This window comes from Hyperolius riggenbachi, chromosome 4, assembly GCF_040937935.1.
Source record: "Hyperolius riggenbachi isolate aHypRig1 chromosome 4, aHypRig1.pri, whole genome shotgun sequence".
NCBI lineage: Eukaryota > Metazoa > Chordata > Amphibia > Anura > Hyperoliidae > Hyperolius > Hyperolius riggenbachi.
Genome location: NC_090649.1, coordinates 142,547,782 through 142,561,906, shown reverse-complemented (window position 1 = coordinate 142,561,906; position 14,125 = coordinate 142,547,782). Strand labels below are relative to the sequence as shown.

Here is a 14,125-nt window from a genome sequence, read left to right as displayed (position 1 = left end):
TGTAAGAGAACTACTGACACTTTTGGGAGTGCAGAAGAGTCGCACCACCCCATATCATCCACAAGGGGATGCCCAGCCCGAACGCTTCAACAGGACTTTACTTGACATGCTGGGGACTTTGTCTATTGAAAAAAAGAGTCATTGGAGTAGACATGTGGCCACAGTGGTGCATGCCTATAACAGCACAAAAAATGATGCCACAGGATTCTCACCTTACTTTTTAATGTTTGGCCGAGAAGCTCGTCTCCCTGTTGATCTGACATTTGGAGTTTCTGCTGATGACACCCCGGTGAACTCTCACACCAGCTATGTGGAGAGACTCAAGAAAGGCCTTAAGCAAGCTTATGAGTTGGCTGAAATCTCTTCAGGACAGAGACATCAACAGAATAAGGCCCGCTATGACAAGAAAGTGAAAGTACATGATCTTCAACCAGGGGACCGAGTTCTTTTGAGGAATGTGGGCTTTCAAGGCAAGCACAAATTAGCAAATCGTTGGGGCTCTGATCCCTACATCATCTGTTCCCAACTGCCAAACATTCCAGTCTACCAAGTCCGCCCTGAAGGGAAGGAAGGGCCAACTAAGACTTGGCATCGTAACAACTTGATGCCCCTAGCAGAAACTGTGAGGATGATAAATTCTGAACCCAAACGGGCACAAGGAAAATCAAATTCCAGGCGATCCAAAAGATTGCAGAGAAGAGGAGCGGCTACCCAGTTAGCTGAAGAACCAGTGACCACCTTTGATGGAGAAGAAGACAGTGATAGTGAATGGGGTATAGATGGACTTTTCTATGATAGTGTGCACAACAACCCCATTGAAAGTGATCTGAATGCTAATGCTCTAGAGTTCATCCCTTGTCAAATTGACCAATCCAAAACAGACATCTGTATAGATGGTTCTTCGGCTCTGAACGAACAACAAAATGAGAGTTTTCCCCTGCCTACTATGGACAATGACCTCTTGTTTGCAGTTAATCCAAGTGTAGGTGACTCCCGGGTCACTCCAGAACTAGAGGATGTGACTACTACAGAAATAAAGTGTGTCAATGATGCACCACCTGTTGAAGCATGCTCCCCGGTCAACACCTCTGAACTAAGGCCACCCAGACAGATTAGGCCTCCACAGAGACTCACATATGACACTATGGGAAATAGTACTCAAGAGCCTGTGAGCACTGCACATCGAGGAATCTACGCCCATGTTCCCTTTGCCCTTTGCTCCAAAGGTGACACCCTCCCCACAATAATGTGTGTTGATGATGCTCCATGGTGGAATGTCCCATTTGACTACAGCACTAATGTTCAGTTAGTTAAACATTAAATGTTATTTGAAATAATGTTAGATCTAAGCCATTTCTTGGGAGGACCCAAGCCTTTTTAAGTGGGGGGAGAGTGTAACACCCTCACAGGTTTGTGTAATGGTAATGTTTAATGCTAAACCTTTTTATTTCCCTCATGGGTTGCAGTACACAGTTATGCCCACTAAGGGGTGCACTTAGGAAAGATTACTGTGCCACCTAGGAACCAAGTTTTCAGAGGACAGTTCCCGAGGAGAGGGGAAGTTTTGGCGGAATAATCCTGGAGGAGGAGAGAGAAGGAACAGAGGATTGACTTGTGTCCTGTGTGTGCTGTTAAAGACAGAGTTACTGGATTGTCTGGCCGGACAGAAGATCAAGCTGTATGACTGCTGCACTGGGACCAGAGAGAGTGGACTGTTTCCTTGAATGAGTGAGCCCAAGGACTTCATCATAGTGAGTTGCTGGTATTTCTGCCCTCAGAGGTAACAGATCTGCACACCATTCTACAGTGTTTTGAACAGTGCATCCAGAACAGGAGAGTGAGATCAACACACATCAATGTCCTGCATTCACCCCAGATGCATTGTTACTAGCTGTCTGTCTGGAGGACACTGTGCTAACTCTCCTAGTGCACATTTCTCATGCTGATATTGAAATACTCACAAGGTAAATGCTTAGAGCCTAGGAACCCTGTTCTGGATCATATAACTCAGTAAAGTGCAGGAATCATAGACTGTGGACTCAGACAATAGTTAGGGATCTTCAGGGGCAAACGCAGGATTTTTAAGGGGGGGGGGTTCCTGAAAGGTCCAGAAGCACGTATGTCCCGAGTGCTTCCGAATACAGGTGGCTCCATACTGCCCATGCACAAAAGTGCGCTGGCGTATTATGGAGCTGCCTATCTTTGGAAGTACTCAAGGACACTAGTGTTTCTGAGGGCTTCTGGTAGCAGCAAATGTGAACGGGGTACAGCGCTGGAACAACTCCCCAAGAGAGGAACAGGAGATAGACTTAGTTTGGACAATTCAGTGGAATATGCTACATAGTTTCACATAGCGCAAGCGATACCCATATGATGCAGGGATATATGCATCTGCGGAAGATGTCGGCGCTGCATAAATACTAAATAATAATATTTTGCCTCACCAGGATTGCACTTTTATTTAGCTTTCCTGTAAGACAAGAACACACAGTCAGCTCTAGGGGAAGAGGGAAACAAAGGTGAATGAAGGAGGCTGCTGCACACCAAGAGTGCTTCTGAGCGTTTTTCAAATCAACAGTGATTTGACAAGCGCTTGGCTAATGTTACCCTATGTGGGTGTTCCCACAGCAGCGTTGTGATTTTTTCAAAATCGCAGGTATACTGCATGTAGCATGTTTTTGAGCAATTCATTCAAAAATCGCTCTGAAAATCACTTCACAAAATCACACTCACAAATTGCTAGTGATTGCTATTGTCATTTTGGCGTTGCACTAGCCCAGAGAGAGGAGTGGAGACATTGAGAATAGCCTGAGATGGAGCAGAGAACTTATCTGTATTGAAGTCCCACATCACACAGGCTACTTGCCTGTAATCGGACTCCTGTCCCTGTCAGTCTCTCACACAAGTCAGAAAGAAGCCCTCCTGGAGTCTAGGGACTGTCAAAAACTTTTCAGCTTGTTATCCACACCTTATCCACACATGCAGTCATTATAACAATGGGGAGAGACCAGACAGATGTTTGCCCACAGACCCTGAGTCCAGGCAAGCTCTGCATCATGCTGTGCATATTTACCAGCTTGCCTGCACTCTAATTTCATCATGTCTGACACTTCTGTGCTGTGGAGAGTCCAGGACTCCATAATCAACATTCTCTCACTGCAGGCTACATCTTCTTGTGAGGGAAGCTGGGCTGCCTCTCTCATTCTATTAGCTGGAGGGAGGCACCAGAAGTAAGAAGGGAGGGAGAATGAGGCTGTTTATATTATGCGGGCTTCCCTGGCTGAATACACAGCTCAGTGCAGGGGGGAGGTTCCAGACACCCGGAATAGCCCCCTGAGTTCGCCAGTGGGCTTAGGCCAAGATGTCACTGCTTCAACTTTGCTGGGATCTGTTGCTATACCCTCTGCAGACACCACATGTCCGACATATGTCACTGAAGGCTGGAAAAACTTGCATTTGTCCAAGGATAGTTTCAATCCTTCTTTTTCAATCCTATTCAACACTTTCCTTAGCCTTGTCTCATGCTCTTCACTTGGTTCCTAGGTGGCACAGTAATCTTTCCTAAGTGCACCCCTTAGTGGGCATAACTGTGTACTGCAACCCATGAGGGAAATAAAAAGGTTTAGCATTAAACATTACCATTACACAAACCTGTGAGGGTGTTACATTAGTCTGTATTGTACTTGCGCGGCGCAGTTGCTGCAGGTCAAAAAAACCATGAACGGATCACTTTCCTTCACGTTTGCACGTTGTCCTCTGCAAGAAAAGCAGCTGCATCCTTCCCCCAGAGAGCTTCCAGCGGACTGGCAGGCAGAGCCCTGGCTGCAGCCCCTTTACTTAGCAGCTGCCTGGGCTCAGAGCATTGTGACATCATCGGTTGGCTTCCTGCATGACTCAGCACCACCTGCTCAGGTGCCTGCTTCAGTGCCAGGCTGTGAGAGTGTGCAGCAGGCTAGGAAGGCAACTCCTGTTTAGGCTCTCCACTCCCCGGCCTGTGTCTCCCTCTTGTGGCACACCGCGCACGTCCACACAGACAGAGAGATATGAAGAGGAAGGAGGATGAACGAAAGAAAGATGCACTGTGTTCTCAAACAGCCAGCCAGGCTAGAGACTTGACTTCTTCCTCTGCCCTCCACACTCTCTCCTAGCGTGTTGCCAGAATGCAGGGAGCCGGAAGCCTACTTTACTTTTCTCTTCGACGTGGAGGCACGGCAGCGGAGGGGTGATGGCTGTTCCGGCGCTGGGCGGGGCCATGCTAATGTGATCAGGCGGCAGCTGAGCCTGGCCCGTGCGTCTGCGTTTAGCACAGGTGCGCACATCCCGGGGGCCCGGCAGGCCTGCACAGGCAGTGGGAAGGGGGCCCCCCCCCTGGCAGCTGGTAGCTGGCCGGGGTTAGCCGGCTGTGCGGGGCAGTGCTGGGTTGTGCGCTGTTCGCCGCTGCTGCATTTAGAAGGTAATTAGGGTTATCGCTTCTCGGCCTTTTGGCTAAGATCAAGTGTAGTATCTGTTCTTATCAGTTTAATATCTGATACGTCCCCTATCTGAGGACCATATATTAAATGGATTTTTGGAAAAGGGAGATGGAAGAAGAGCTTGCTCTGTCCACTCCGCGCATCGACCTGGTATTGCAGTATGTCACGGAATAGCCGTGAGAAACGCAGGTGAATCTAGAGAATTCACAGTCGCTTTCCGGATTGCTCCCTGTCGGATCTGTGTAGTCAGGCAAGCGATCCGAAAATGACATTTTTGTGTTGTTTTAAATCCAGAGATCTGTTCCCCTGTGAGCCAAAGCAGTCCCCTCACCCCTCCGGAATGTCGCACGTGGCTGGACTCCCTGCAGGGCCCAGCTCATTCCCCCTACAGCAGATGTCCCCATGAAAAGGACCAGGAAACTGGCTCCACAGGGGGGCCATAGAAAGCCAGCCGATCCGGCACCGAGCATGGGCCATAAGGAAAGCATGGGTGATATGATTTCCTGTCGGCATACGAAAACCGTATGTCGCACAGCTATAAAATTCATATCGTCTTGTCCGGTAAAATCTGGCCATCGTGCTGATATGAAATTCCTTGGGATAGACCGTCCGGTTATCGAGATATGAATCTTCTCAGGAGCCTGACCCGCTGGCTTAGCCGTGTCTGATGTCATATATTAATCTGTATTTTCCAACAAGTCTGAAGCTGTTACCCCCCTAAATATAACATGTATGGTTCAGGAGTTACAGCAATTCATAAGTTTAGCTCTAAAATCTCTCAGAGGGAATGAACTGTCATTTGCTGGTAGCTCAGAGGGGGCTGGCACTGCCACACCCCCAAACCAGCTTCATCAAAAGCACAGAGCCAGCAGGCGGGCTGGAGTCCTCCACACTGAACCATCTTGCACTCATCAGATGCCAGCTTGAGGATATGCTGGCATCCACCTGGTCTGAACTCTGGACTTTGAAACCAAGGACTTTATGATTCTTCCCACAATAAGGACATCTTTCCAGGAACTAAGTATTTTTCTCCCTTCTTTTATTTTTCATACGGGCTATTACTGTTTTAATAATTGTTGATTTTCATAATTGTCTGTATATATTAATTATTTATATTGCGTGAATAAACGACTTTTCCCAAGTCATTCACTGTTTCGCTACCCTGCTTATCAGCACACACAGAAATGATCCCGGGTCTCTGAAGATACGCTACTGTTTGTTTGTTGTTGGCTAGACAGAATATCGTGTGTTTAACCGTTTTATTCGCAGGATTAGTCAGTCAGTTAGTGGGCCCCACGGTCCCATAGTAACCGCGGTGGTGGCAGTTTACTCTGAACCAGTAGGTGACGTGGTAATCACCCGTATCTCACAGGCGCCCTCCTGGTTTGTCCGCGGCCAATTCTTAACGGTTCCTGCGCATTGACGGTGACCAGAGTTCGCACGATCTGTGCGCTAGCATCGTTTAGAAGGCTAAGTGCGGTCAGCCACTAGAGCTCCTGTGACTGTCACAGGAGCTCTAGTGGCTGACCGCACTTAGCCTTCTAAACGATGCCAGCGCACAGATCGTGCGAACTCTGGTCGCCGTCAATGCGCAGGAACCGTTAAGAATTGGCCGCGGACAAACCAGGAGGGCGCCTGTGAGATACGGGTGATTACCACGTCACCTACTGGTTCAGAGTAAACTGCCACCACCGCGGTTACTATGGGACCGTGGGGCCCACTAACTGACTGACTAATCCTGCGAATAAAACGGTTAAACACACGATATTCTGTCTAGCCAACAACAAACAAACAGTAGCGTATCTTCAGAGACCCGGGATCATTTCTGTGTGTGCTGATAAGCAGGATAGCGAAACAGTGAATGACTTGGGAAAAGTCGTTTATTCACGCAATATAAATAATTAATATATACAGACAATTATGAAAATCAACAATTATTAAAACAGTAATAGCCCGTATGAAAAATAAAAGAAGGGAGAAAAATACTTAGTTCCTGGAAAGATGTCCTTATTGTGGGAAGAATCATAAAGTCCTTGGTTTCAAAGTCCAGAGTTCAGACCAGGTGGATGCCAGCATATCCTCAAGCTGGCATCTGATGAGTGCAAGATGGTTCAGTGTGGAGGACTCCAGCCCGCCTGCTGGCTCTGTGCTTTTGATGAAGCTGGTTTGGGGGTGTGGCAGTGCCAGCCCCCTCTGAGCTACCAGCAAATGACAGTTCATTCCCTCTGAGAGATTTTAGAGCTAAACTTATGAATTGCTGTAACTCCTGAACCATACATGTTATATTTAGGGGGGTAACAGCTTCAGACTTGTTGGAAAATACAGATTAATATGACATCAGACACGGCTAAGCCAGCGGGTCAGGCTCCTGAGAAGATTCATATCTCGATAACCGGACGGTCTATCCCAAGGAATTTCATATCAGCACGATGGCCAGATTTTACCGGACAAGACGATATGAATTTTATAGCTGTGCGACATACGGTTTTCGTATGCCGACAGGAAATCATATCACCCATGCTTTCCTTATGGCCCATGCTCGGTGCCGGATCGGCTGGCTTTCTATGGCCCCCCTGTGGAGCCAGTTTCCTGGTCCTTTTCATGGGGACATCTGCTGTAGGGGGAATGAGCTGGGCCCTGCAGGGAGTCCAGCCACGTGTGACATTCCGGAGGGGTGAGGGGACTGCTTTGGCTCACAGGGGAACAGATCTCTGGATTTAAAACAACACAAAAATGTCATTTTCGGATCGCTTGCCTGACTACACAGATCCGACAGGGAGCAATCCGGAAAGCGACTGTGAATTCTCTAGATTCACCTGCGTTTCTCACGGCTATTCCGTGACACCTCCCTTTCCTGACGCTGTGTAGAGGGTTGTCAGCAAGACATCCGTCGTAGCAGCCATTGGCGCTGTTGGGCCTAGTTCCCCCTGACACCAGGACAGCCCATCAGCGTTCCGGTGTCGGCCAACCTGGCTGACGGGTCTCGGGTTGCCGGTGCGGCAGGGAAACCTATTGGAGCCTGTGGCTCGGTTCCCCTGGACCGGTCGCGGTCTGCTACCCTCAGGGTTGACCCGACATGGACCGTTCTGGACAGGGCGTTTGCGCCACTGCAGTCGGACGTGGTGTCTGCCGGGACTGCTGACAACGGGCAGTGGGTTGGTTAGGTCAACAGCCAGCCCACGCAGGGTTCCCCTGCTAAGTGGCTGTGGACCTAAGGGAACCCCGCGGGAATCCCTGGACCTTCCCAGCTCCTGACAGACGGCACATGCTCCGCAGTAGTTTGCTACATCCCTGTTCATCCGGGGCCAATAAAACTGTTTCCGAATACCGGCAAGTGTCTTGCGGACCCCTGAGTGCCCTGTCAGAGGATTACCATGTGCGGATTTCAGCACATGTCCCCTGAACGCACTCGGGACCACAAGCCATTTGGTATTCGCGTGGGATCTACCTGCAGGGGGCTGTACAGACTCACTGTACAGTCTCCCACCTTCCCAGTACACCTTGAAAGCGGCCCCGTCTGCGAGGGGCTCAGCGGCTTGCTGCCTGAGCACCTCCAGGCTTGGGTCACTTTGTAGTGCGGCTGAGAATACGGCGCTGTCAGTTTCAGCCAACTGGCTCATGTCACACGAGGGCAGCGGCGGAAAGGTCTCATCCCTGCGGTCAGAGGAGGGGGAGGAGGCCGGAACCCCCTCCACCTGTTCTGAGCTCGGGTTCTGAGCAGTGCAGCTGCGCGGTACTGCTAGCACAGGTACACTGTCAGAATGGCACAGACGGACATTACTCAAGTCATCATTGCATGCAGTAATGACATTGACAGGTATAGACATTTTTCCATTACAGACAGGTTGTACAGTAAACTCAGGTACAGTTACAGCATCATCACAGCAGACAGTCTGTACATCAAACTCAGGTGCCTTTGAAGCAGGCACTATTGAACCTGGTACCCTTGAACTGGGCACATTCAACCCGCCTCCCCCTGGTGCTCCCCCAAGTGTATAAAGTACCTGGTGGTGGGTGGAGAGTCCGTCTCCTTCCGTGAGCGACAAGGCAGTCGTGGCAGGTTCATAGTAGGACACAAGCTTGCCCAAATCAGTCCCTAGCAACACAGGGACTGGGAGATCCTTCATAACCCCAACAACCCGTTCTTGGACTCCTCCCACTCCCCAATCCAGCTTCACTTTTGCGTGGGCTATGTGGAAAAGGGTGCCCTCTACTCCAGTAAGGGCAAGGGATCGGCTGGAGCTGATGCTCTCCTTTGGTACAAGGTGTGAGTGAACTAACGTGAGGTCAGCTCCGGTGTCTCGGAATCCGGTGACAACTTTGCCGTTCACTCTAACAAGTTGCTGCTGGTCGGTTCGGTCGCGGATTTCCTTTCCGCGGGCAAACAGGACAACATCTGATGATCCAGGCTGTGGTTCGCTGGCGGGTTGCCTCTGCTGTGGGTGAGGTGCAGGTGATGCAGATGATCCAGGTGCTGGTGGTGTCTGTCTCCGCTCCGGACAGTCGAATTTCATGTGTCCGGGCTGGCGGCAGTAGTGACAGGTGACCTCTCCAGGCGCTGCAGGCCTGGGTGCAGCAGCTGCGCTGGGTGGCCTCTGTGGCGGACGGCTCACAGGGGCAGGAGGGTCTGCCAAGGTATTGGGCTGACCTCCTCTCCAGCTGGATGGGACAGTTCTGCGTGTATCAGCCACCCGGGTAGTTGCAAAAGTCTCAGCAAGGTCTGCAGCGACAGTGGCTGAAGCCGGCCTGCGTTCTAACACAAACTGTCGTACATCAGCAGGGCAAATGTTCAGAAATTGTTCGAGGACTATCAAGTCCTCCAGGACGCCATAAGACCCTTTGGTGAGGCCTAGCGTCCACTGGCGGAGTGTGGTGAGCAAGCTGCTGGCCACATCTCGGTACGAATCAGAAGACTTTTTCTGCCAGGCCCTAAACTTTTTCCGATAGGCTTCTGGCGTCAGCTGGTACTTAGTAATGATAGCGTCTTTTATAGCAGCATAATCATTATCCTTCTCCGCAGGCAATTCTGCGAAGGCATCAAGCGCTTTGTAGCGCAGCAAAGGTGTCAGATGTCTGGCCCACTGGTCTTGGGACAGACGATACTGACGGCATGCTTTTTCAAAAGACCGCAAAAACAAGTCAATGTCAGTGTCTTTTTCAATATTAGCAAATTTAAATTTTGCACTTACGGGTGCTGCAGCTCCTTCAGCAGGGAGGCTGGGCGGTGAACTCCGGCTGGCCTGTTGCACCTTTGCCATGTTGAGCTCATGCTGTCGTCTCTCCCGCGCCTGTGCGGCATCCCTCTCCGCGTGGCGTTCAGCAGCAGCAGCAGCAGCTTTGCGTTCTGCAGATTGGCGCTCCCGTTCCTCTCGTGCTTCCATGTACTGCATGTACTTTTCCAGGTCAGTCTCCATCAGCTTTTGTAATGCCTGCTGCATTACCGGGTCAGCACCCATGGACAGTCCAGTACTGGCCAGTTCCGGGCGAGTAATGTCAGAAACTCTGGGATTGGGGTCCATACTGACAGTCTCTGGCGTAACTGTTGCAACAGGGCCCGCAGGATGCTCAACCTCTGTACGCCTAAGATCTTCAGCCTCTGGTTCCCCTTGATTGTCAGATGGGCTGGTATCCACCTCAGCGGACACTCCCGGCTCCCGCAGTTGCTGGGCATCCCATCTGGACAAGTCTGCTATCAGGTCCCGTTTTGTCTTGCGGAGGATACCAATGCCCCTCTCTTCGCAAAGATTTTCCAGGTCTGCTAGGCACATGTTCTGGTAGTTCCCGGACATTTCCATGCCAAATAAAATAAAACTTTGGGGAAGGGGTACTGGCTACACAGTCTCTCTGTATATATAAAAAATATATTGCCTTCCAGCTACACCAACGAATTAGTTCGTTTCTCGATAGCGCTAGCGCTATCGCAGATACTTTCAGCACAACACAGATCCCAACCGCTGCCTAACACTGTCACAGGAGCTCTAGTGGCTGACCGCACTTAGCCTTCTAAACGATGCCAGCGCACAGATCGTGCGAACTCTGGTCGCCGTCAATGCGCAGGAACCGTTAAGAATTGGCCGCGGACAAACCAGGAGGGCGCCTGTGAGATACGGGTGATTACCACGTCACCTACTGGTTCAGAGTAAACTGCCACCACCGCGGTTACTATGGGACCGTGGGGCCCACTAACTGACTGACTAATCCTGCGAATAAAACGGTTAAACACACGATATTCTGTCTAGCCAACAACAAACAAACAGTAGCGTATCTTCAGAGACCCGGGATCATTTCTGTGTGTGCTGATAAGCAGGGTAGCGAAACAGTGAATGACTTGGGAAAAGTCGTTTATTCACGCAATATAAATAATTAATATATACAGACAATTATGAAAATCAACAATTATTAAAACAGTAATAGCCCGTATGAAAAATAAAAGAAGGGAGAAAAATACTTAGTTCCTGGAAAGATGTCCTTATTGTGGGAAGAATCATAAAGTCCTTGGTTTCAAAGTCCAGAGTTCAGACCAGGTGGATGCCAGCATATCCTCAAGCTGGCATCTGATGAGTGCAAGATGGTTCAGTGTGGAGGACTCCAGCCCGCCTGCTGGCTCTGTGCTTTTGATGAAGCTGGTTTGGGGGTGTGGCAGTGCCAGCCCCCTCTGAGCTACCAGCAAATGACAGTTCATTCCCTCTGAGAGATTTTAGAGCTAAACTTATGAATTGCTGTAACTCCTGAACCATACATGTTATATTTAGGGGGGTAACAGCTTCAGACTTGTTGGAAAATACAGATTAATATGACATCAGACACGGCTAAGCCAGCGGGTCAGGCTCCTGAGAAGATTCATATCTCGATAACCGGACGGTCTATCCCAAGGAATTTCATATCAGCACGATGGCCAGATTTTACCGGACAAGACGATATGAATTTTATAGCTGTGCGACATACGGTTTTCGTATGCCGACAGGAAATCATATCACCCATGCTTTCCTTATGGCCCATGCTCGGTGCCGGATCGGCTGGCTTTCTATGGCCCCCCTGTGGAGCCAGTTTCCTGGTCCTTTTCATGGGGACATCTGCTGTAGGGGGAATGAGCTGGGCCCTGCAGGGAGTCCAGCCACGTGCGACATTCCGGAGGGGTGAGGGGACTGCTTTGGCTCACAGGGGAACAGATCTCTGGATTTAAAACAACACAAAAATGTCATTTTCGGATCGCTTGCCTGACTACACAGATCCGACAGGGAGCAATCCGGAAAGCGACTGTGAATTCTCTAGATTCACCTGCGTTTCTCACGGCTATTCCGTGACACAGTACCTCCAGGACCGGTGCACTACTCTCTCTAACTAGTGTCAAAAAACAGATCAAAACTACTCAAATACCCAGCTGACTAACTAACTAAGTGTAGGGAAGTGTAGTGGAGAAATTAAGTGTCCCTCTGCAAAGTGAATTTGCCAGTAGCAAGTGTTGTGTATTGTCCACCCTGCTGTGCGGTCTATGTCTGTGCTGCTACTGTTGGGTGCAGGATACATTGTGAAATCCACAATAAAAACATTGTTTCAAATCTGTGTGTGCCTATTTTTGTGCATCTGTGTCATTTATTCATGGACTCTGTATTTCGCATTGGTTATCAGAACCTGAGAACGGACAGGAAAAGAAGTCAGAAAAACACACAAAAAAAACCCCACAACCAAAGAAAAAAAAATCATTTTTAATTTTGATTAGTCTGTATTGTACTTGCGTGGCGCAGTTGCTGCAGGTCAAAAAACCCATGAACGGATCACTTTCCTTCACGTTTGCACGTTGTCCTCTGCAAGAAAAGCAGCTGCATCCTTCCCCCAGAGAGCTTCCAGCGGACTGGCAGGCAGAGCCCTGGCTGCAGCCCCTTTACTTAGCAGCTGCCTGGGCTCAGAGCATTGTGACATCATCGGTTGGCTTCCTGCATGACTCAGCACCACCTGCTCAGGTGCCTGCTTCAGTGCCAGGCTGTGAGAGTGTGCAGCAGGCTAGGAAGGCAACTCCTGTTTAGGCTCTCCACTCCCCGGCCTGTGTCTCCCTCTTGTGGCACACCGCGCACGTCCACACAGACAGAGAGATATGAAGAGGAAGGAGGATGAACGAAAGAAAGATGCACTGTGTTCTCAAACAGCCAGCCAGGCTAGAGACTTGACTTCTTCCTCTGCCCTCCACACTCTCTCCTAGCGTGTTGCCAGAATGCAGGGAGCCGGAAGCCTACTTTACTTTTCTCTTCGACGTGGAGGCACGGCAGCGGGGGGGGGGGGGGGGGTGATGGCTGTTGTGGCGCTGGGCGGGGCCATGCTAATGTGATCAGGCGGCAGCTGAGCCTGGCCCATGCGTCTGCGTTTAGCACAGGTGCGCCCATCCCGGGGGCCCGGCAGGCCTGCACAGGCAGCTGGTAGCTGGCCGGGGTTAGCCGGCTGTGCGGGGCAGTGCTGGGTTGTGCGCTGTTCGCCGCTGCTGCATTTAGAAGGTAATTAGGGTTATCGCTTCTCGGCCTTTTGGCTAAGATCAAGTGTAGTATCTGTTCTTATCAGTTTAATATCTGATACGTCCCCTATCTGGGGACCATATATTAAATGAATTTTTGGAACAGGGAGATGGAAGAAGAGCTTGCTCTGTCCACTCCGCGCATCGACCTGGTATTGCAGTACCTCCAGGACCGGTGCACTACTCTCTCTAACTAGTGTCAAAAAACAGATCAAAACTACTCAAATACCCAGCTGACTAACTAACTAAGTGTAGGGAAGTGTAGTGGAGAAATTAAGCGTCCCTCTGCAAAGTGAATTTGCCAGTAGCAAGTGTTGTGTATTGTCCACCCTGCTGTGCGGTCTATGTCTGTGCTGCTACTGTTGGGTGCAAGATACATTGTGAAATCCACAATAAAAACATTGTTTCAAATCTGTGTGTGCCTATTTTTGTGCATCTGTGTCATTTATTCATGGACTCTGTATTTCGCATTGGTTATCAGAACCTGAGAACAGACAGGAAAAGAAGTCAGAAAAACACACAAAAAAAAACCCACAACCAAAGAAAAAAAAATCATTTTTAATTTTGATTGGTCTGTATTGTACTTGCGCGGCGCAGTTGCTGCAGGTCAAAAAACCCATGAACGGATCACTTTCCTTCACGTTTGCACGTTGTCCTCTGCAAGAAAAGCAGCTACATCCTTCCCCCAGAGAGCTTCCAGCGGACTGGCAGGCAGAGCCCTGGCTGCAGCCCCTTTACTTAGCAGCTGCCTGGGCTCAGAGCATTGTGACATTATCGGTTGGCTTCCTGCATGACTCAGCACCACCTGCTCAGGTGCCTGCTTCAGTGCCAGGCTGTGAGAGTGTGCAGCAGGCTAGGAAGGCAACTCCTGTTTAGGCTCTCCACTCCCCGGCCTGTGTCTGCCTCTTGTGGCACACCGCGCACGTCCACACAGACAGAGAGATATGAAGAGGAAGGAGGATGAACGAAAGAAAGATGCACTGTGTTCTCAAACAGCCAGCCAGGCTAGAGACTTGACTTCTTCCTCTGCCCTCCACACTCTCTCCTAGCGTGTTGCCAGAATGCAGGGAGCCGGAAGCCTACTTTACTTTTCCCTTCGACGTGGAGGCATGGCAGCGGAGGGGTGATGGCTGTTCCGGCGCTGGGCGGG

At 50.0% G+C, this 14,125-nt stretch overlaps 1 non-coding gene and 1 pseudogene across 1 annotated transcript; both read left to right on the top strand.

Annotated features, from left to right (window-relative positions):
* The first annotated feature begins 4,465 nt into the window (after positions 1-4,465).
* LOC137505698 (U2 spliceosomal RNA) lies at positions 4,466-4,666 on the top strand (annotated as a pseudogene).
* Positions 4,667-12,970: 8,304 nt separating this feature from the next.
* On the top strand, positions 12,971-13,161 carry LOC137505694 (U2 spliceosomal RNA). Its single transcript, XR_011020299.1, has one exon. It is a non-coding gene; the product is annotated as a U2 spliceosomal RNA (small nuclear RNA).
* The last annotated feature ends 964 nt before the right edge of the window (positions 13,162-14,125 follow it).